This window comes from Schistocerca cancellata, chromosome 4, assembly GCF_023864275.1.
Source record: "Schistocerca cancellata isolate TAMUIC-IGC-003103 chromosome 4, iqSchCanc2.1, whole genome shotgun sequence".
Classification (NCBI taxonomy): domain Eukaryota; kingdom Metazoa; phylum Arthropoda; class Insecta; order Orthoptera; family Acrididae; genus Schistocerca; species Schistocerca cancellata.
This window is the reverse complement of record NC_064629.1, coordinates 46068509-46092881: the sequence shown is the minus strand read 5'-3', so window position 1 is coordinate 46092881 and position 24373 is coordinate 46068509.

The following is a 24373-nucleotide window of genomic DNA, read 5'->3' as shown; positions in this document are numbered from 1 at the left end:
TATCCTGAACAACCCATCCTACTGTTACTGCTTCTCTTCTGACAATAAAATACTCCCAGCCCTCTTTTATACTGATGCGTCCACCTCTAATGGCATCTACTGGTCAATTCCACCCTGCATTGGTGTATCTGGATAAATTTGATCAGATAATTTATGACCAAGTATGTGCGACACATCTTTAAGCTGTTTCGCCTGCATACAGTGCAATATTTTCCTTTCAATATTTGCTTTTTTGATATTTATATAATATACAGGGTGTTTCAGAAGGAAAACTTAATAAGTACAGACTAATTCGAATAAAGCACTCCATATAACAACTTCCACCCCATTTTCATTGTTTACAGAGATATGGCTGTTACACTGTAACCTGTGCTGGCGTAAGCTATCGCCAGCACACCGGTCGTCAGCTATCGCCAGAACACCGGTCGTCAAATATGAAGCAAAGATGGATTAGTAGGTGTAGTATCATTTCCACAGATAATACGAAAACGCCGCGCCAACGCAAGGTTGGCAGCCCGTCGTCTGAGGAGCACAGCGCACTCTAGTGGGCTGTGCAGCTCGACGGAACTGGAGTGTGCCTCGTTCACTTCTCAGCTAGATTTCAACCTAGGCAGACGCACTTTCATAATCGGCCCTCAGCCAGTCCTGTTTGCATTGATTCTCTGGGGACGGTCCAGCAGGCTTAGTCCCTGAGAATATGTTGTGTTAGTTATAGCCGTAGCTACAGTCCTACAAACTACTGAAGAGAAGTAATTTTCATCGTACTATGTGTTTCTCGAATAATAATCCTTCTCTCTAACAGTGTACCGTACCGCATATTATTGCAACCTGGACTCCTTCGGCTCCTATCGACTCGGCCTCCTACTTATTTGCATTTAGTAACGAGCTGAAAACACCCACACACTTTGTGCCTCTAAACAGTGAGACACAATAGTAGGCACTGGATCGAGAGCGCCTATCGTGAGAGAGGCCAGAGACACACCGACAAGCAAAAGGCCGCCAACGTCCTCTCGACAGCAAGTATTTAGGCCGCCACTGCTGACCGGAGGGCTGCCCTGACTCACTCTTCCAGTTTGGCATCTGTCAGTTCGTGACAGGGCGGGCTCAGTTCGCATTGCAGGCTATGACAGTACATAGCGACCAGTTTTGTGATTATAGCGAGACTAAAGTTTGTAGTAGCCAGATTACCGACATTGTCTGCAAACGTACGTCGTTGTACCACCCGTCCAAGCCCGTTACAGCCCGTACGGCGCAGATATTGCAACGTTGGGCTGTGTTTCTGTCCGACTACAATTATGAAATTTTGTACCAGCCTACGGCTCAACATGGCAATGTTGACGCGTTGTCTCGTCTTCCTATTGGTCCGGACGACTCCTTTGACTCCTCCGAAGTGTCGTGTTTCTACGCTGAGTCGCAAGACGCAGAATTTGCCGATGGTTTTCCCGTCGAATTCCGTCGTATTGCTTCCGCGACGGCCACCGACGCTTCTCTATGCCTAGTTTTGCAGTACATCCGTACGTCTGCTTCACAAATTCCTGACCCCCTGGTTAGGCGTTATTTTGCAGAACGCCATAGTTTGTCAGTTCACAACGGTGTTCTATTACTCCGAACGGAAAATGATCAATCCCGTGTCGTGGTACCTCGTTCTTTGCGGTCGGAAATTCTTCGGCTTCTCCATGTTCGTCACTGGGGTATTGTGCGGACGAAACAGCTCGCTCGACGTCATTGCACCTGGATTGGTATTGATCGCGACATCAAAGATTTGCTCGCAACTTGTCAGTATTGCACGGAGCATCGATCTTCTCCCCGCGAACAGTTCTTTGCGTGGCTGACTCCTAAAGCGCCTCGGCAGCGTCTCCGTGTTGATGTCGCGGGTCCGTTCTGGGACGCCCGCTGGTTGATTGTTATCGATGCTTACAGCAACTTCCCCTTCGTCGTCCCCGGTTTCCACTACCTCGGCGAGTACCATTCGGACGCTGACGTCGATTTTCTGTCTGGAGGGTCTGCCGGAAGTGCTCGTCTCCGACAACGGCCCCCAGTTTGTCTCCGAGGAATTTGAAACATTTTGTGCCGCCAATGGCATTCGCCATCTGACTACCGCCCCGTTCCACCCGCAGTCGAACGGCGAGGCTGAACGGTTCGTCCGAACGTTCGAGTCACAAATGACTAAGTCGCGCGCTATGCATTCTCACGAGCGTGCTCTTCGGACCTTTTTGTCGTCGTAACGATCCCAGCCTCCTGTTACTCACTCCCCGGCTGAATTGCTTCACGGTCGCGCCCACAGGTCGCTTTTGGAGTTACTGCGGCCTCCTTCGCCATTCGCTTCCGCTGCATCGCCTCCTTCCGGCCTCGTGCCGCACGCTCCGGTCTTCTACAGAGTTTTTAGGGGCAGGCGGCGTTGGCAGCAGGAGCGCACCGTTCGCTCGCTCGGCCGCGCTCTGTATCTCGTTTGTGGTCCGTCCAGCTGGGTCAAGCGGCACAGGAAGCAGCTAGGGTTGTGCCGACTTCCGGTTTGTGCCGCCCCCTCTTTGTCGGCAGGTGCTGACGTCTCGCAGAGCTGGCGCGACGCCGTGGCGCGCCCACTGCACGTGCGCCGTCACCGTCGGCGCGCCCCTCCTGCGCGTGCGCCTCAGCCGCCGCCATCGCCGCCGCGGCCTCCACGCCGGCCGACCGCCGGACGCCGCCCCCGACGCCGCCCTCGCCGCCTCTGTCAGCAGCGCTGGGTCCGCCGCCGGCTGAGGCTTCCGCCGCACGCTGCCGCCGCGGCGTCGCCCCCGACGCCCGTGGACGTCGAGCTCTCCCCGTCCCCTTTGGGCCTACCTGGGGGTGGTGTGTGGTCTGAGGAGGTTTTTGTACCAGGTTTTTCCCTCGCTCCCTCCCGTGAATGCGGGACCGCGGGCGGCCAGTCCTCCCGGGCAGTCTCTCTCTCTCCGCCCCGTCAGTTCTGCCGCCCCCGGGTCCCTCCTCCCGACGCCGCGGCGTTTTGGGTGGGAGGGGTGTAGTATCATTGCCACAGATACTTCGAAAACGCCGCGCCGACGCAAAGTTGGCAGCCCGTCGTCTGCCGAGCACGGCGCACTCTAGCGGACTGTGCAGCTCGACGGAACTGGAGTGTGCCTCGTTCACTTCTTAGCTAGATTTCGACCTAGGCAGAAGCACTTTCATAATCGGCCCTCAGCCAGTCCTGTTTGCATTGATTCTCTAAGGATGGCCCATCGGGTTTAGTCCCTGAGAATATGTTGTGTTAGTTATAGCTGTAGCTACATTCCTACAAACTACTAAAGAGAAGTAATTTTCATCGTACTATGTGTTTCTCGAATAATAATCCTTCTCTCTAACAGTGTGCCGTACCCCTTATTATTGCGACCTGGACTCCTTCGGCTCCTATCGACTCGGCCTCCTACTTATTTGCATTTAGTAACGAGCTGAACACACCCACACACTTTGTGCCTCTAAACAGTGAGACACAATAGTAAGCACTGGATCGAGAGCGCCTATCGTGAGAGAGGCCAGAGACACACCGACAAGCAAAAGGCCGCCAACGCCCTCTCGACAGCGAGTATTTAGGCCGCCACTGCTGACCGGAGGGCTGCCCTGACTCGTTCTTCCAGTTTGGCATCTGTCAGTTCATCACAGGGCGGGCTCAGTTCGCACTGCAGGCTATGACAGTACATGGCGACCAGATTAGTGATTATAGCGAGACTAAAGTTTGTAGTAGCCAGATTACCGATATTGTCTGCAAAAGTACTATTACTGATAAGCTTGTACCACAAACCTGAGCTCTATTCAAGTTAAAATTCATGATCTATAAAAATAAAGTCTCAAAAATCAAGAATTATTCTCCCTATAGCAGCTTCACGTAAATACAGAACTGTGTTAATCCACGTGTGCATTTGTGTTATAGAAAGAGAATACCGACCACCCGTAACAACATCCCTTTCCTTGCTTCCTTGCAGAACACGCTGCTCTCCCCCAGGGGCTCCACAACTCTTTTGTGGATACGTGCGTAGCGAGCACGGGACCCCGAGCTAGTGTGGCGCTCCTTCCTTTCCGGGCTGCATACCTTCCACATCCTTCCCAATCCCCCATCTCCCCCCCCCCCGCCACCTCCGCCTCTTCCCTTCCCTTTCTCCCCCTCTGGGAGTATGTCTAGTGCCTACGTCCAGAGACGGACGCTCGAAACTGTAAAACAGTCTCCCTTCTTCGCTTTCTCTGCTGGCAAGTCTTTGTCCTTCCTTTGTCCTTCTCTTTTCCTTACCTCTTCTCTTTACCATTTTCTCCGCTGCGGCTTTTGAGACCTCTTTTCTGTCCTTTCCTTTCCTTTTCTTTGTTCTCCCTTTCTCTTTTTTCCTCCCTGTGCGTGTCTGAAGGCTGACCCACGCATTCCCACACGTGGTCGGTGACGGGGTAACGCGTAGTTCCCCGCCCTGGGTAGACAGGTAGGACACGTATGTACCCCTGGTAACGGCCAGGACCAGGGAGGGGTGATTACCCAAGCTGATACCTTCCGAAAGTGCCGATTGGTCCCTCCGTCTGTTTCTCGGGAGGAGTGACATGTGGTGTGAACAATCACCTAAGGCGGGAGTGCCCTCAGAGAGGGCCCCCACAAGAAAGGAGCCCGCCATCGGAGACGCCGGTAATCATGGGGGATACTTCCGCAATGGTTTCCTTATCATCTCTTATGTCTGCTCACAAGCGAAAGTTAAATGAGTCTCAGCCACGGACAGTTCTTCCATCGTTGCCACAGTTCCTTGTTTCTCGGTCGGACGAAGGTCAAGACTTCTCCACAGTCAACCCTTTCATTATTCAGAAAGGTATCAACGCACTTGCAGGTCCTGTAAAGTCTTTTTCCCGATTTCGAAATGGCACCTTGTTGTTAGAAACAGTGCCCTCCAGGCACAAAAATTTCTGCTTACATCACTGGTACACATCTTCCCTGTCCGGGTAGAAGCGCACCGCACTTTAAATTCATCACGTGGGCTCGTTTACACACGCTCCCTCGACGGATTATCCGACGAGGAAATTCAAAACTACCTGTCTGACCAGGGCGTAATGGCTGTTCATCGAGTCATGAAAAGGGTTGACACGAACATCGTTCCAACCTGTACTGTCTTCTTGGCATTTGACAGAGTTCAACTTCCATCGAACATAAAAGCGGGCTATGAGATAATTTCCGTTCGCCCTTACGTCCCAAACCCTACGCGTTGCTATCGGTGCCAGCAGTTCAATCATACCAGCCAGTCCTGTTCCAATCCGGCCAAATGCGTTATGTGTGGCAAGGATGCCCATGAGGGTGCTTGTCCACCTCCATCCCCTCATTGCATCAACTGTATGGGTGACTACGCTGCTTCCTCTAGAGATTGCCCCATTTTTAAAGACAAACGGGTCATTCAGGAAATCAGAGTGAAGGAAAAGGTGTCGACCTTTGCTGCTCGAAAGTTATTCGCTAGTCGAAAGACCACTGTGCCTCACACAGGTAAATACAACACTGTCCTTGCCTCTCCTCGGCCAACAAAGGAGGCAGCCACGCAGACTTGTGATCTCACCTTTAGTACCACAGTCGTCAGATCGGCCAGCGCGAAGATCGCCCGTTCGACCTCCCCAATCTCACCTGCTCACTCTACAGCTCACCCTTCATCACGTTCTGCTAAATCCTGAGCCCCAAAATCAGACACCTGGACTTCCAAAAAAGAGCCTACTCGTGAAGATTTTTTACGTACCCCGACTTCACAACCATCGATTCCTCCTTCATCTCAACGTCCTGTTTCCAAGAAGGCTAATAAAACACCCAGTTCCTCTCCTTCTACGCCACGGCATGTCTCATCTACAGCACCACCTGGCGGTAACCGCCCTCAGATTCTTCTGTGTCGCCGAGGCGCACTGCTGGCGGCCGATCAACCGGCTGATTGCTGGTGGCAGGAGCTGCTCCCGAACAACCTATGGATCAGGATCTTCTGCCTTCGTCTGAATGCCGTTCCACGCTGTCGGTCGCCAGCTCTGAGCAGTCATTGTGTTGAGGGCAACCTTGGTCACATTCTTCCCTTTTCTGTCCACCCTATGTCCATTATCCATTGGAATATCCGCGGCATTCGAGCCAATCGGGATGAATTGTCCATCCTCTTACGATCCTACTCGCCGCTCATCTTCTGTCTTCAGGAAACGAAGCGGCATCCCCACGATCGCTTTGTTTTCCCCCATTTTCAGTCAGTCCGATTTGATCTCCCCTCTGTTGAAGGCACTCCAGTACATGGAGGACTCATGATTCTTCTCCATGATACTCTCCATTTTCACCCAATCCCCTTAAACACTCCCTTCCAAGCTGTCGCTGTCCCTTTCTGGATACACCTTCTCTCTTTTTACTGTATACATTCCATCGTCCCCACCAATGACAAGAGCTGATCTCCTTCAACTTCTTGGTCAGCTTCCGCCCCCCTATTTGCTGGTTGGGGACTTCAATGCACACCACCCGCTTTGGGGATCTCCACGTCCTTGTCCGCACGGCTCACTATTGACAGACGTCTTCCACCAAGCGGATCTTGTTTGGCTCAACACTGGGGACCGTACATTTTTGTCTGCCTCCACAACAAATTTCTCTCATTTGGACCTTTCGGTCGGCACTGTTCCGGTAGCTCGGCGCTTCAAATGGTTCGCTCTTGCTGATACACACTCGAGTGACCACTTTTCATGTGTCCTTATATTGCAGCCATAACTGCCCTATATGTGCCCGAGACGCTGGAAGTTTGCCCAAGCCGATTGGAAACTTTTTTCGTCTCTAGCGACATTCGATGACCGTCAGTTTCCTAGCGTCGACGAGGAGGTCATTCATATTACAGAAGTTATTCTTACAACTGCGGAACGTTCAATACCTTGCACCTCCGATTTGCCCCGTCGCCCGCCAGTTCCTTAGTGGAACGAGGCATGCCGTGACGCAATACGTGAGCGACGACGTGCTCTTCGCGTTTTCCGGCACCATCCTACTTTGGCCAACTGTATCCGCTATAAGCAGTTCCGTGCGCGATGCCGTCGCGTCATCCGCGATAGCAAGAAGTCAAGCTGGGACTTCTTAACTAGCTCATTTAACACCTTCACTCCCTCCTCGGAAGTTTGGAGTCGGATTCGAGGGTTATCTGGCGCCCCTAGTTTCTCCCCGGTCTCTGGACTCACTGTCGCGCATGATACATTAGTGGACTCCGTCGCAATTTCTAACTCATTGGGTCAACACTTTGCTGAGATTTCGAGCTCTTCAAATTACCCGCCAGTTTTTCTCCCGAAGAAACGTGCAGCGGAAGTGCAACCTCTTGCTTTCTCCTCTCAAAATCGCGAAAGCTATAATACTGTTTTCTCCATGCGGGAACTCCAACATGCACTCTTCTTCTCGCTCTTCCGCCCCAGGACCGGATGGTATCCACATCCAAATGTTGCTGCATTTATCATACCTCCTTCGCCTTTATAATCGAATTTTGACCGACAGTACTTTTCCCAGAAGATGGCGGGAAGCTATCGTCGTTCCTGTTCCGAAACCTGGAAAGGACAAACATCTCCCCTCTAGCTATCGCCCCATTTCTCTCACGAGTAGTGTATGTAAGGTTTTGGAGCGTATGGTGAATTGCCATTTAGCCTGGTGGCTGGAGTCCCGAAGCCTTTTAACACCTGCCCAATGCGATTTCCGAAAGCATCGTTCTGCAGTTGACCATCTTGTTGCTCTCTCCACTTATATCATGAACAATTTTCTCAGGAAACGCCAAACAGTAGCAATATTTTTTGATCTGGAGAGAGCATACGATACCTGTTGGAGGACAGGCATCCTCCGCACACTGTTCTCTTGGGGCTTTCGATGTCGGCTGCCCCTTTTTCTTCGTGAATTTATGGCAGAGCGCACATTTAAAGTGCGGGTGAATACTACTTTCTCCTGTACTTTCTCCCAAGAAAACGGGGTACCCCAGGGCTCCGTGCTAAGTGTTGTACTGTTTGCCATTGCCATAAATCCAATTATGGATTGTCTCCTTCCTGATGTCTCGGCCTCCCTCTTTGTGGACGATTTTGCGATCTACTACAGCTCTCAACGGACCAGCCTTCTTGAACGACGTTTTCAAGGATGTCTCGATCGCCTCCACTCTTGGAGCATCGAAACCGGCTTCAGCTTTTCTCCCAGTAAGACCGTTTGTGTTAATTTTTGGCTTCGTATGGAGTTTCTTCCGCCTTCCTTACATCTAGGCCCTGGCAACCTTCCGTTCACGGACGTCGCTAAATTCTTGGGTCCTATATTTTACAGAAAACTGTGCTGGTCCTCCCACGTTTCCTATCGTTCGGCTCGCTGTCTGCGATCCCTCAACACCCTCCGTGTCCTGAATGGTACCTCCTGGGGAGCGGACCGAGTGGTCCTTCTCCGCCTCTATCGCGCCTTAGTGTGCTCGAAATTGGACTATGGAAGCATAGTTTACTCCTCTGCTCGGCCGTCTATTCTTCGTCGTCTCCACTCTGTCCACCACCGTGGATTACGTTTAGTGTCTGGAGCTTTTTACACCAGCCCTGTGGAAAGCCTTTATGCTGAGACTGCTGAATCTCCGCTGTCCAATCGGCGAGCTGTTCTTCTGAGTCGTTATGCTATCCATCTGTCTTCCATGCCTGCTAATCCGGCCCATGACATTTTTTTCGACACCTCCTTGGATTTAGGGTATGCAGGCCGTCCTTCCTCCCTACCACCACCGGGAGTCCGCTTCCGTCAACTGCTACATTCTCTTTCCTTCCACTTTCCTAAGACTTTCTTGACAACTGGGGGTACAGCACCGCCTTGGCTCCGGCCCCGGACCTGCCTGCTCCGTGACCTTCGTCAGTTTCCCAAGGATGGTACCCCTTCACTTGTTTATCGTCGGGCATTTGCTGCTCTATGCGCGCAAATGAAGGATGCCACATTTATTTACACTGATGGCTCAAAAACATCATTTGGTGTTGGGAGTGCCTATATTGTTGGCGACACCCCAGTGTTCGGTTTTTACTGTGGAGCTTTACGCTGTTCTACAGGCTGTCCAATACATCCGTCGCCATCAGCGGATACACTCTGTTATCTGCTCAGATTCGCTCAGCTCTCTCCTCAGTCTCCAAGCTCTCTACCCTATCCACCCTCTGGTCCACCGGATTCAGGACTGCCTACACTTGATCCACTTGGGGGGCGTCTCTGTGGCGTTCCTCTGGATCCCAGGACATGTTGGTATCTATGGAAATGAGGCGGCCGATATAGCGGCCAAGGCTGCAGTCTCTCTTCTTCAGCCTGCTATTCGCATGATTCCCTTCGCCGATATATGGAGTGTTTTATGTCGTCGTGTTGCTCTTTTATGGCACGCACATTGGTCGACACTTCCCAATAATAAATTGCGGGACGTGAAAGCTCTTCCCTGTGCTTGGGCCTCTTCCTCCCGAACTCGTCGTCGGGAGGAGGTAATTTTAACTAGACTCCGGATAGGGCACTGTCTTTTTAGCCATCGACATCTTTTAAGTGGCGATCCTCCCCCACTCTGTCCCCACTGCTCTCAACTGTGGACGGTGAGACACCTTTTACTTGAGTGCCCCTACTTTACTCCGTTACGCGCCCGTCTACAGCTGTCACTTGGTATATCTTCCATTTGAGCAGATGACACGCGCTCAGCCGATCGCGCTCTCGAGTTTATTAGTGCCAGTGAGATGACGTTGGGGACAAACAACCCCCCTTCTACAGTGGTTTTTTAAGCTTTCCTTCTAATTTTAGTTTCCCCACTTTTTTGAGTTTAGCTCCCATTGCTGCTGGTTTCCAGTTTCGTTTTTTTACTTCTTCCTAAGTCACAGACCGGGCGCTAATTACCGTAGCAGTTTTGCGCCCTAAAACCATAAAAAAAAGAACACGACGCTAGAGTAACGACGAGGATACTACATAAGCCAAACAAATACTCACTGGTGTTAAATAAAGACAAATCGTGTTCATGTTGATTCTCATAAATTCAATCTCTGACCTTAGTGCTGTAGCACTGGTGACGTCTTAGCATCAGAAATGTGACCATTTGTGTCGACTCATTTGCCGAGAAATTTTAGGTTTAGATGGGTATGTCCTCTGACGACTAGAATGTGCAGAGGCCTCATCGTGCTGGAGGAACATACCCACCGTCGTAGCCAGAGCAGCCTCTTCCAGTAATGCTGGAAGCTCGTTTTCAACAAAGGGGCCGTGTAAAATGAAGGGGTGCTGCCCACACTAAGGCCTCAGAAGAGCTACACATGATGTTGTCACGTGAATTCGCAAGTGCGCTGAAGTCAGAAATGGAATTTATGAAATTCAACTTTGGACTTTAATTCTTTATTTGTATGGTCATTTTGTCGTAGTCGTTTTACAATTCGTGAAGATATTTTCTCTCCTCGTTCCAATTACAGAAAAAAGTGTGTTTTTCTCACCAGACGCGTTTCGCTTTATTGAGTTAAACATTATCAGTGGTCTGTAATGAAAGACATGTACAAATTGATTTGTACGTGGTGCAAGCACAAATTACCGTAATTAAAAACCAACAACCTGTTAACGAACTGTTTCTCGATCTTAAAAACAAATCAAATTGCAAATAACTTTAATTACAGACCACTGATGATGCTTTACCTCAATACGGGAAAACGCGTCTGGTGAGAAAAACACACATTTTCTTGTAGTTGTAGCGACGGAACGAGAATGCCCTCAGAATCCGAACTTAATCATTTTCCTTTGCTAAACACTGTCTGAGTATTTGTTTGAGTTACATTGTAACAGCTGTATCTCTGTGATCAGTAAAATCTGGACACGTATTTGGTAAAATGCTTTATTTGAATTAGTGCATAATACCATCTCAAAAATTTTTACTTTCTTCCGGAAGTACCGTGTATGAGCTGCGTAACAAGAGTGACATGGCAATCTCCTCATGTCAGTCCTGATTTAGTCGAGAAAAGGGTTGATAGTGTCTTTCCTATTTGAACTTGTTCTTTGCGCATCTGGATGATATTCTTGATGAACTGCTCTGTCTAACAGGACATACCGCGACAGAAGGGATTGTAGACGAAAGATGCATCTGCTGAGAATTTTGAGAAGTGGCATCCGTCAAGTTGTTTGCTGAGGTAACATTCCTTATGAAACTTAGTTGTGCGACGACAGTATTGTGGTTGATTCTGAAGTCACCCTGTTCTTTGCTGTGTTGCAGCTAACTTTACGTTTTCCCAGATTTGAGTAGCCTTGTGGTTACAATATTCTCGACAACTTTTTCAACAACAATTTCATTGGTGTGAAAACCTTTTAGTTGTTGTGATAGGTTATGAGTAACATTTTCACAGTGATTTTGAAGACAGTTACTGTCAATATATTTTTCAGAATGGAAAGTCTGTAGAAAATGTTGTAAACAAAGTAATAAACCTCAAGATTCCTTCTATGACGCAATGTTCTGGCGTAGTAAACGTCGTCTCTCTCTCGGCAAGAATGGGGGGGGGGGGGGGGGGGAGTGTGTCTGTACGGAGGGCATCATAAATAGCTATAGCAAATTTCGCGGTTTTGTGCTGAGATAGGCCCATCATGAAATGTTCCGTTTCATAGTTCATCATCGGCCGTTGTGGCCAAGCGGTTCTAGGCGCTTTAGTCTGGAACCGCGCGCCTGCTACGGTAACAGGTTCGAGTCCTGCCTCGGGCATGGATGTGTGTGATGCCCTTAGGTTAGTTAGGTTTAAGTAGTTCTAAGTCCAGGGGACTGATGACCTCAGATGTTAAGCTCCATAGTGCTTAGAGCCATTTGAACCATAGTTGAACATTGTCTTCCTGCTGCTCATATCTTGTAAAAATTGTTTACTATATCACCTTTTCACTGAAAATTTTCAAAATGTTCTCGTCATGCTTGTACACGAGTACATACAATGTTTTTTTAAGGACACACAATACAGGGTTTAGAAGCGAACCAAACCGATTTATGCCAATAAGACTGTTTAAAAAGTTCTTTTAATCATAATTAAAATGGAAGTATTTGCGGGCGCACACTTAAGTTGACTTTCTTCTTCCTTTGGTGTGAAGATCTTGCCCCACGTTTGCCTAGATATTTTAATACTTACCGTATAACATACAGCCAATTGAGAAATCGTGCAAAGCACAATTAGCGACTTTCAGAGCTCGATTTCTACTAAGACAGTTTCTAACACAGAGATTTCCACATTAAAACACTGAAACCTCTTGCGATTGATTGCCGGCGAACTCTGAACAATCCTACGTCACTAGTAGTTATTGACTCGCGGTGAGCTGTAAAGAGGGGGAAGCTGCAGTGTCGACGCTTGAAGCCTGGATTACTAATCACGACACCTCATCCTGTAGCCAGGAGGGTCGTGCCGTGGGGGCCCGCCCCTCGGATGGGTGAGCAATCAGGGGCTCACCACGTCGGTCGGCCCACACCTCACCTGTGATGCTGCCCCTCTCATTCTCTGCACGACGTACGTATCAAGGCAGTTTTATCTCTGTTATGTTGACACACGTTCTGCAGTTATTTTGGTCAAGTAACAACTGCACCTGCGGTTTTTTTCGCTTCTGTTTTATTCAGACGAATGAACTGGAATTATTGAAGTTCCGTCACCAATGTTAATTCACCTAAACTTTCACAAATGGCTTGGCCACCATTTTCAGAAGTTAAAAATTAGTCGGCTGTTTCAAACACGGTAGTACTTCTTCTGAAAATCATCCACGTGAAGGACGTCCCAAAACTTCAACCGTAGACTGGGGCACGAACCTTGGTGATTAACGTTTTACGAAAAAAAAACTGATGGTGTAGTTTTGCGAAATATTGAGAACGAAACACGACAAAATGTGGAGCTAAACTTACCAATATGATCAACATACACTAGAGTAATGCAACAATTTTAGATGAATGTGTACAGTGAACTTGATCGTTCTCTTCTTTGTGGTACCATTTCCGCGTCTGCTATTTCTAAGAAAGTTCGCCGTCTCTCATCAACTACCACATTGAGCATATTCACCAAGTTTTCATCTGTGGTTGCAGTTTTGGGACAACTGGATCGTTCTCTTACTTGTGGTACCACTTCCGCGTCTGCCATTTTTTAGAAACTTCGCCGTCTCTCATCAACTACCATATTGAGCATATTCTCCAAGTTTTGGGACAATCTTCATTTGAAACAAATTCTGGGCAAGTACGGCCATGTTTGATTTCAGTGCCTATTTCATTACTGGTAGTTTTCCAAGTGTGGTTCCGTGGTTCAGTGGTTATTACTAGACACACAGCGCTGGAACAAGAAGCAGGGACTTCCGCAGTTCATGGTATCGCGATCACTTAGATAACCAAATAAAAAAAATAACTACAAGGACTCTGAACGTTACTCTGAATTCGATGTTAGCCAAAATAACAAAGGAAAACATAAGGTTCTTTTTGTTCTTACACACTTTGTGGATTAACCGTTGAACCTGTTCGTTCAACACTATTAATTTCACTAATTTGTTTATAGCTATGTACAGAAAAGGATTGTTTTATGAAAGCCTATTCTATATGTTACTTCGTTATTTCCATCACTACTACAGAATTTCTTATCTACATTTCTTTCATCACCTTAGTACATGACACTGATTTGTCCGTAAGGTCCAAGACGACCATTTTGACTAAAGTATTTTTATTCCACGAGGATAGTTTAATTCTAGAAAATACTGTTCCTTTCTTTCAGACTGGTTCCGAAAAATGCGATTGCGTCTCGCGTAAGGCGGGACTAAAGAGACGGAAGGAGGCCCTTAAATAAAAGAAAATAAAAAAGTTGCTAAGTTTTGGACTGTGAATTCAGAGGTCTGTGATTCGAACAGTGGTCAGCCCCAGGATTGCCGGCCGCGGTGGCCGAGCGGTTCTAGGCGCGTCAGTCCGGAACCGCGCGACTGCTACGGTCGCAGGTTCGAATCCTGCCTCGAGCATGGATGTGTGTGATGTCATTAGGTTAGTTAGGTTTAAGTAGTTCTAAGTTCTAGGTTTTCCGTGATTTCCCTAAATCGCTTCAGGCAAATGCCGGGATGGTTCCTTTGAAAGGGCACGGCCGATTTCCTTCCCCATCCTTCCCTCACCCGAGCTTGCGCTCCGTCTCTAATGACCTCGTTGTCGACGGGACGTTAAACACTAATCTCCTCCTCCTCCTCCTTCTAAGTTCTAGGGGACTGATGACCTCAGATGTTAAGTCCCATGGTGCTCAGAGCCATTTGAACCAGTCCCAGGATGTTTGTTAAAGTGAAAAATGCGATATCGCATCGTGGTTGAGAGTCCCATTGTAACTGGATAAGTCAATTCAAAGATCAGAGGAGACGAATGACATACCACCTCCAATAGAGCTATGGCTAGCCAAGTGGCGTTAGAACCAACGTCGGATTGATGACTGCCTTACCTTCGTTACCTTAGTTTGGTGCGAGACTTTTCAACAGCCTTCATGCAGTTGTTAAATACACGATATGATCGAAAGTACCTGGGCACTTATTAGTGTACATAAGTATGTGATATGTCCACCCTTCGCTTCGCCTTATGACGGCTTGAATTCTGTTTTGGACACTTCCAGTGAGTTGTATGAATGGAGGAATGGCTGTCCACTCCTGCTCAAGAGCCAAAACCAGAGAAGGTAGTGATTTGGATGCTGGACTCTGGAGCAAAGCTGAGGTTCTAACTCATCCCAAAAAAGTTCCGTTGGTTTCAGGTCTTGCCTCTGGGCATGTCAGGCCACTGTAGGAATGTTACTGTCCACAAACCTTTGCATCAAAGATGTTGCTACACGACCGAGTGCATTGTCAAGCTAATACACACAATCCTCGTCTCCGAGCTGTTCCTCTACTGTACACAGTACAAAATTCTGTAAAATGTGTTCACCTGTTTTCACATTTAGCTTTTTCTTAAGTGCAATACAGGGTCCACACACGGACCACGGAAAACACTCCCATACCTTAACACCACCTCCTCCGTACTTGGCTGTTGGCAGGTAACGTTCTCCAGGCATTAGTCAAACCTTATTCCCTCCATCGGATTGCGTGATTCATCACTCGTTCGCAGTCATCCACTGTCCATTGGCGTTGCTTGGCGCTGACTGCTTCACCATTGCACCCCATTCTTTTTAACTCCCTGCGCACAATCATTGTGCTGGTAGCACTTTGGAGTCATTCCTTCCTCTGATTTCGTGGGATTTTTTACAATCACCCACCGCAATGGTGGATGTAATAATGGGAATAACTGGTACCAGTATATTAGTTGTGAATAACTGGTATTTTCGGTAGTTATTTGGCCTCGGTTAAAACAAGTGTTTCTATTTTTTACTGATAACTTCGTAAGAAAACCAAAATACCAATTAACCATAGCAGCAGTCCTAATTTTTTCTCTTTCAAATAATTTTTTTAAAGGAAGAGTAATTTTTATTCGTGAAATTTGCATTGCTTTGAAATATTGCGTTGTTATAGAAAATGGTAAAAGCGATCAGACCTATTTTAGTAACAATGCCGACAGAAGTGAGCAACAAACATATGAAGAACTGTGAGACAACAATGTGCCTGTTACCATGTGGTGTGGGCTATTAGATGGTTCACGTGTACACGCAGTGTAAGAGACTTGCCCCAACCGGTCTGTATGGTAATTTCTCATTGTCGCTGACCCACATCGGTTGTATTACAGAATGAAACGATCCCTAGTCAGGAAGTATTTTACTAATTGCAGTAACGACCAAGTGCAATGCTCCATTTGATTTAAAAGATTAAAACGCGAGGATTCAAAACAAAGTTGCGAGAAGAAGGAGGAAACTCAAAACTTAACAGTTCATTTATAGTTAACAATAAAAATAGAAAGCAGTTAATCTGCTGCCTGTGTCTACATAACATGCCTTTATCTGCATGTAGCCCTTGAAAACGGACAAATTAACGTGAAAAATAGTTTCCACCCTTTACCACTGACTATTGGTAGTGTCCATATAGTGGTTTGATCCTGGATTACAATACGATTTTTCAGCAGAATTTCAAAAAATTAGAACAAATTGAGAATAATCTAATTTTTTGGAGTAGTCAAATTTTGATTCTATAAATCCCGAAACCGAGGGAGTCGAACTTTGTCAATCTTTGTTCGATTTGCTACAGGAAATAACAGGAATAAACAACCGAAAATCGGTTGTTGCAGAAACCGGTTATTTTAGCAGTTATAACAGTACGGGTAATCTGGCGTTGGAAAAAAAAGAACGATATGACCGAAAACCTGTTGTTTCAGCGATAGCTCGAGGTCCGTGTCCGTCAGTACATGATGTGTGATTGGTTTCGGTGTAACTGTGGTTGTTACTTCGCGTTTACACTGCGCAGACACATCAGCGACGATCACCTCGGGCAGTTTTAGGAGGGCTGACATGTCCCTGATGGGTTTGTCACTCAGGTGACGGCCAATAACTAGACAAGTTCCAAGTCCCATCCTCACAGATCCAGTGCTCTGTTACTGCCTGCCTACTGACAACGCAAAGCTCCCCGCCCCTTTTACACTACCAGATCCGCCTCTTGTCCGCCGCTCGTGGTCTCGCGGTAGCGTTCTCGCTTCCCGAGCACGGGGTCCCGGGTTCGATTCCCGGCGGGGTCGGGGATTTTCACCTGCCTCGAGATGACTCGGTGTTTGTGTTGTCCTCATCATTTCATCATCATCCAGGAAAGTGGCGCAATTGGACTGAGCAAAGATTGGGTAATTGTACGGGCGCTGATAACCACGCTGTTGAGCGCCCCACAAACCAAACATCATCATCATCAGATCCGCCTCTCGTGACATCTAGCTGCCCATTCCGCATTACGTAAAGGTGTCCGGATACTTCTCGTTAGCCGGTCTATCGCGTTTACCGCTTACGGCTGTCAGAATGTTCATTTATCGTATTTGCTATTGCGACCATTAGTCGTTTTCAAGCAGTAGTTTGCACACCGTACATCAGTTACAGACGACAGTTCAGAAAAACAAACGGTGCTGAAAGGCGGTCGAAGAGAGGATGCCGGCCGGGGTGACCGAGCGGTTCTAGGCGCTACAGTCTGGAACCGGGCGACCGATACGGTCGCAGGTTCGAATCCTACCTCGGGCATGGATGTGTGTGATGTCCTTAGGTTAGTTAGGTTTAAGTAGTTCTAAGTTCTAGGGGACTTATGACCTTAGAAGTTAAGTCCCATAGTGCTCAGAGCCATTTGAACTTTTTTTTTTTTTTTTTTTTAAGAGAGGCTATTAAAATTGCAACAGTTACGAAAGAAATTGCGCTCCTTTTCGCATTCTGGTGAAAGGAATGGAACTGTGGAGACGAGGGAGTCACGGATCGCCAGCAGGAACGAGCGTGAATTTTTTGGGTCGGAAATTGGCGAGGTGGGTGGCGGGGCGGGGCAAAGAAGGCGGAGAGAGCGGCGCGCGGGGTGGCATCGACCGGGCTGCGGATGCATGTGACAAGGCCCGGTAACGAGGTGCGCCGCCGACGTTTAATTATCGGTGTCTGGGGCGATTACGCGCCGTGACACCTCTGAAAGACGCGCCCGATAATGGAGAGCGAGTGAGCAAGTGAGCCAATTAGGACGACAAAAAGTGGAGCGGGCTTTGTGCCGGCGGTTGGAGGGCACACGCACCTACACACCATTTATCCCCCGCGCGACGAGCTATTGATGTCCGTCCTCCCTTTTACTAAGATTGCTGCCAAATCGGCATGTCAGCCGCTCCCCTCCAACCCGTCCGGATTAGCCGGCGACCCTCGGCGCCCGGCCGCCATTGTCTTGCCGCGGATTTCTTCCGATGGACGCGCGCCGCTCCGAATCGGACCTGTCACCTGCAGCCGCCACACCCCCGTCCGCCCCGCTTCCTCCATTAAAAACTGTGTCTGCGGATTACGCCTCTTCCTCCGACACGCTCCGCTTCTCGCTCGAGTTTCCATTGACCCGGCAGAATCGGTGGTGTGCAGTAGCGCACGGCGTTCCACGCTGAGGGTGCCAGAGTGCAGATCCCTCTGACGAACACCGCACGCGCCGTTCCCAGCGGCTCCACTGTCGCTTTTAGGTGGATTTCGCCTTAGAGGTTAGGTCTTTGTTGTTCTTGTCTCATATCAGGGTATGCGACCACTGCGCTTACGAATTTCCAAACTACAGTATGTTGGTGTCAGTGATTACGTCGGCATTCTCACACCCGTAGACGAGGTTGTGGACGTCCACGCTGCACAGACGAGCCCAGACGTGTCAACACGAACTGTTGCGAATCGCTTATAAACAGTGGGCTCGAACAACTCTAGCCCGTGTTCCACTCACGCCAAAGCATCGGCGTGCACAGCTCGACTGCTGCTGTCATAGGATCATTTGGAAGATGGAATGGCGCACCGTGGTCTTCAGCAATGAAAGCAAGTGACGGTCGTTTGCACGTACGACGAGGACGTGGTGAGCGCTGTCCCGTAGAGTGAATTCGTCCGAGACACACTGGCCACAGTCCAGGCCTTATGGTATGGGGTGCGGTAATCTGCAACCCTCGTTCACCTTCGGTGTTTCTGGAGGGGACGTTAACCAGCGCTCGGTACGTGCTGAATATTGTCAGACCCGTTCTTTTGCCGTCCTTGCAATAGGAAGGTGACGTGTTGTAGCCGCGCAGAGTGGCCACGCGGTTTGAGGCACCGTGTCACGGACTGCGCGGCCCCTCCCACCGGACGTTCGAGTCCTCCCTCTGGCATGAGTGTGTGTGTGTGTGTGTGTGTGTGTTGTTCTTAGTATAAGTTGGTTTAAGTGGTGTGTAAGTCCAGGAACCGATGACCACAGCAGTTTGGTCCCTTAGGAATTCACACACATTTGAACATTTGACGTGTTGTTCCAACAGAATAACGCTCGCCCACACTCCGCCCGAGAAAATCAACGTTCCCTGCAAGTCGTGCAGCGTCTTCCCTGCCCAGCACGATCTCCAGAGTTGTCTCCAATCGAGCATGTGTGGGACTGACTCGTGCGACTCGTAAACCAACAACTCCTACAGAACTATGTCGAGCAGGCGTGGCATAACGTATCCCACGACAGAATTCGCCATCCGTGTGATCTACCGGATGCCAGACTCAGCCACCATTGCCGCCCTCGGAAGATACATCACGTACTAATATGGGTATTTCGAAGTGGGCCGATACTTGGTACCTCACAACTGCTTGTGCTACTGATCTGTAAAGGCAATCATTTCATCTACTCAATATGCTCTGTTACAACGATAAATCTTGAATGAACCGGAAGCCTCTAAAAGGGTGTGCGAATTTTTTTGGCAGTATATGGATATGTTCCAACTTATCCCTGGAACGGCTACAGAAATTTTAACCAACCCTGACACATAACTAAAAAAAGTAGTGATGGCAGAAGGCATGCCTCACCATCTTATAGGTGGGGTGCAGGTGTGAACGGAGTTGCGTGTAAAAATAATCTAAAACTAACGATATTAGTGTTTCGTCCGTACTCCTCGTGGTCGCTAGACTGATTAGTCTGGACGACATTTCAGCTCCAGCGCTTCAGGTGGCGGCAGGAAGAGTTGGCATTTAAATTGTAGCTCTGGAGCGCATCGGTCAGTTCCAACCAAACTTGGTTCACGTACGACTTTCCACCTTCAAATAAATACTGTCGGCTAAGATATTTCTGCCTCTCTTAGAGCAACGCCTTGTAATCAGCTAGCAAGTGAATGAAATATGTAGTTGATAATATTGAAATATGTACATGTTATTTAACTTAGTACCCAAAAATGCAAATTTCGTGAAAGAAAGAAGTCTTCTACATCTACATCTACATCTATACTCCGCGAGCCACCCTACGGTGTGTGGCGGAGGGTACCTATTGTACCACTATCTGATCCCCCCCTCCCTGTTCCATTCACGAATTGTGCGTGGGAAGAACGACTGCTTGTAAGTCTCCGTATTTGCTCTAATTTCTCGGATCTTTTCGTTGTGATCATTACGCGAGATATATGTGGGCGGTAGTAATATGTTGCCCATCTCTTCCCGGAATGTGCTCTCTCGTAATTTCGATAATAAACCTCTCCGTATTGCGTAACGCCTTTCTTGAAGTGTCCGCCACTGGAGCTTGTTCAGCATCTCCGTAACGCTCTCGCGCTGACTAAATGTCCCCATGACGAATCGCGCTGCTTTTCGCTGGATCATGTCTATCTCTTCCATCAATCCAACCTGGTAAGGGTCCCACACTGATGAGCAATACTCAAGAATCGGACGAACAAGCGTTTTGTAAGCCACTTCTTTCGTCGATGAGTCACATTTTCTTAGAATTCTTCCTATGAATCTCAACCTGGCGCCTGATTTTCCCACTATTTGTTTTATGTGATCATTCCACTTCAGATCGCTCCGGATAGTAACTCCTAAGTATTTTACGGTCGTTACCGCTTCCAATGATTTACCACTTATGGCATAATCGTACTGGAATGGATTTCTGCCCCTATGTATGCGCATTATATTACATTTATCTACGTTTAGGGAAAGCTGCCAGCTGTCGCACCATGCATTAATCCTCTGCAGGTCTTCCTGGAGTACGTACGAGTCTTCTGATGTTGCTACTTTCTTGTAGACAACCGTGTCATCTGCAAATAGCCTCACGGAGCTACCGATGTTGTCAACTAAGTCATTTATGTATATTGTAAACAATAAAGGTCCTATCACGCTTCCTTGCGGTACTCCCGAAATTACCTCTACATCTGCAGATTTTGAACCGTTAAGAATGACATGTTGTGTTCTTTCTTCTAGGAAATCCTGAATCCAATCACAAACCTGGTCCGATATTCCGTAAGCTCGTATTTTTTTCACTAATCGTAAGTGCGGAACCGTATCAAATGCCTTCCTGAAGTCCAGGAATACGGCATCAATCTGCTCGCCAGTGTCTACGGCACTGTGAATTTCTTGGGCAAATAGGGCGAGCTGAGTTTCACATGATCTCTGTTTGCGGAATCCATGTTGGTTATGATGAAGGAGATTTGTATTATCTAAGAACGTCATAATACGAGAACACAAAACATGTTCCATTATTCTACAACAGATTGACGTAAGCGAAATAGGCCTATAATTATTCGCATCTGATTTATGACCCTTCTTGAAAATGGGAACGACCTGCGCTTTCTTCCAGTCGCTAGGTACTTTACGTTCTTCCAGCGATCTACGATAAATTGCTGATAGAAAGGGGGCAAGTTCTTTAGCATAATCACTGTAGAATCTTAAGGGTATCTCGTCTGGTCCGGATGCTTTTCCACTACTAAGTGATAGCAGTTGTTTTTCAATTCCGATATCGTTTATTTCAATATTTTCCATTTTGGCGTCCGTGCGACGGCTGAAGTCAGGGACCGTGTTACGATTTTCCGCAGTGAAACAGTTTCGGAACACTGAATTCAGTATTTCTGCCTTTCTTCGGTCGTCCTCTGTTTCGGTGCCATCGTGGTCAACGAGTGACTGAATAGGGGATTTAGATCCGCTTACCGATTTTACATATGACCAAAACTTTTTAGGGTTCTTGTTTAGATTGTTTGCCAATGTTTTATGTTCGAATTCGTTGAATGCTTCTCTCATTGCTCTCTTTACGCTCTTTTTCGCTTCGTTCAGCTTTTCCTTATCAGCTATGATTCGACCAGAAAAAGTGACAAAAAGCAGATTTCAGAGTACCTGTTGGCTCAACACAAAAGTTTTGTCTCAAGTACAGATAGTGTTGAGGATCAGTGGACAAAGTTCAAAACCGTCGTACATTATGCGTTAGATGAGTATGTGCCAAGCAAGTTCGTAAGAGATGGAAAAGAGCCACAGTGGTACAACAACCGAGTTAGAAAACTGCTGCGGAAGCAAAGGGAACTTCACAGCAAACATAAACATAGCCAAAGCCTTGCAGACAAACAAAAATTACGCGAAGCGAAATGTAGTGTGAGGAGGGCTATGCGAGAGGCGTTCAATGAATTCGAAAGTAAAGTTCTATGTACTGACTTGGCAGAAAATCCTAAGAAATTTTGGTCTTATGTCAAAGCGGTAGGTGGATCAAAACAAAATGTCCAGACACTCTGTGACCAAAATGGTACTGAAACAGAGGATGACAGACTAAAGGCCGAAATACTAAATGTCTTTTTCCAAAGTTGTTTCACAGAGGAAGATTGCACTGTAGTTCCTTCTCTAGATTGTCGCACAGGTGACAAAATGGTAGATATCGAAATAGACGACAGAGGGATAGAGAAACAATTAAAATCGCTCAAAAGAGGAAAGGCCTCTGGACCTGATGGGATACCAGTTCAATTTTACACAGAGTACGCGAAGGAACTTGCCCCCCTTCTTGCAGCGGTGTACCGTAGGTCTCTAGAAGAGCGTAGCGTTCCAAAGGATTGGAAAAGGGCACAGGTCATCCCCGTTTTCAAGAAGGGACGTCGAACAGATGTGCAGAACTATAGACCTATATCTCTAACGTCGATCAGTTGTAGAATTTTGGAACACGTATTGTGTTCGAGTATAATGACTTTTCTGGAGACTAGAAATCTACTCTGTAGGAATCAGCATGGGTTTCGAAAAAGACGGTCATGTGAAACCCAGCTCGCGCTATTCGTCCACGAGACTCAGGGGGCCATAGACACGGGTTCACAGGTAGATGCCGTGTTTCTTGACTTCCGCAAGGCGTTCGATACAGTTCCCCACAGTCGTTTATTGAACAAAGTAAGAGCATATGGACTATCAGACCAATTGTGTGATTGGATTGAGGAGTTCCTAGATAACAGGACGCAGCATGTTATTCTCAATGGAGAAAAGTCTTCCGAAGTAAGAGTAATTTCAGGTGTGCCGCAGGGGAGTGTCATAGGACCGTTGCTGTTCACAATATACATAAATGACCTGGTGGATGACATCGGAAGTTCACTGAGGCTTTTTGCAGATGATGCTGTGGTGTATCGAGAGGTTGTAACAATGGAAAATTGTACTGAAATGCAGGAGGATCTGCAGCGAATTGACGCATGGTGCAGGGAATGGCAACTGAATCTCAATGTAGACAAGTGTAATGTGCTGCGGATACACAGAAAGATAGATCCTTTATCATTTAGCTACAAAATAGCAGGTCAGCAACTGGAAGCAGTTAATACCATAAATTATCTGGGAGTAGTCATTAGGAGTGATTTAAAATGGAATGATCATATAATGTTGATTGTCGGTAAAGCAGATGCCAGACTGAGATTCATTGGAAGAATCCTAAGGAAATGCAATCCGAAAACAAAGGAAGTAGGTTACAGTACGCTTGTTCGCCCACTGCTTGAATACTGCTCAGCAGTGTGGGATCCGTACCAGATAGGGTTGATAGAAGAGATAGAGAAGATCCAACGGAGAGCAGCGCGCTTCGTTACAGGATCATTTAGTAATCGCGAAAGCGTTACGGAGATGATAGATAAACTCCAGTGGAAGACTCTGCAGGAGAGACGCTCAGTAGCTCGGTACGGGCTTTTATTGAAGTTTCGAGAACATACCTTCACCGAAGAGTCAAGCAGTATATTGCTCCCTCCTACGTATATCTCGCGAAGAGACCATGAGGATAAAATCAGAGAGATTGGAGCCCACACAGAGGCATACCGACAATCCTTCTTTCCACGAACAATACGAGGCTGGAATAGAAGGGAGAACCGATAGAGGTACTGAAGGTACCCTCCGCCACACACCGTCAGGTGGCTTGCGGAGTATGGATGTAGATGTAGATGTAGATGACTGCACGCCGGCCAGAGTGCCTGAGCGATTCTAGGCGCTACAGTCTGGAACCGCGCGACCGCTACGACGTAGGTTCGAATACTACCTCGGGCATGGATGTGTGTGATGTCCTTAGGTTAGTTAGGTTTAAGTAATTCTAAGTTCTAGGGGACTGATGACCTCAGAAGTTAAGTCCTATAGTGCTTAGAGCCATTTTTTTAATGACTGCACAACACCAAGCTCTACGCTTCAGTTAAGACCGTCAACATGACATTGGACTGTTGATGATTGGAAATGGACTGTTGATTCGAAACATGTTGCCTAGTCGGATGAGTCTCATTACAAATTCTATTGAGCGAAGGGACGTGTACGGGTATGGAGACAACCCCATGAATCCATGGACCCCGCATGTCAGCAGGGGACTATTCAAGCTGGTGGAGGCTCTGTAATGGTGTGGGGCGTGTGCAGTTGGAGTGATATGGACCCCCATGATACGTCTAGATACGACTCTGACAGGTGACACGTACGTAAGCATCCTGTCTGATCACCTGCATCCATTCATGTCCACTGTGCATTCCGACGGACGTGGGAAATTCCAGCAGTACAATACAAGCCCCCACACGTCCAGAATCGCTACAGAGTGGCTCCCGGAACACTCTTCTGAGTTTTAACGCTTCAGCGGGCCACCAAACTCCCCAGACATGAACAT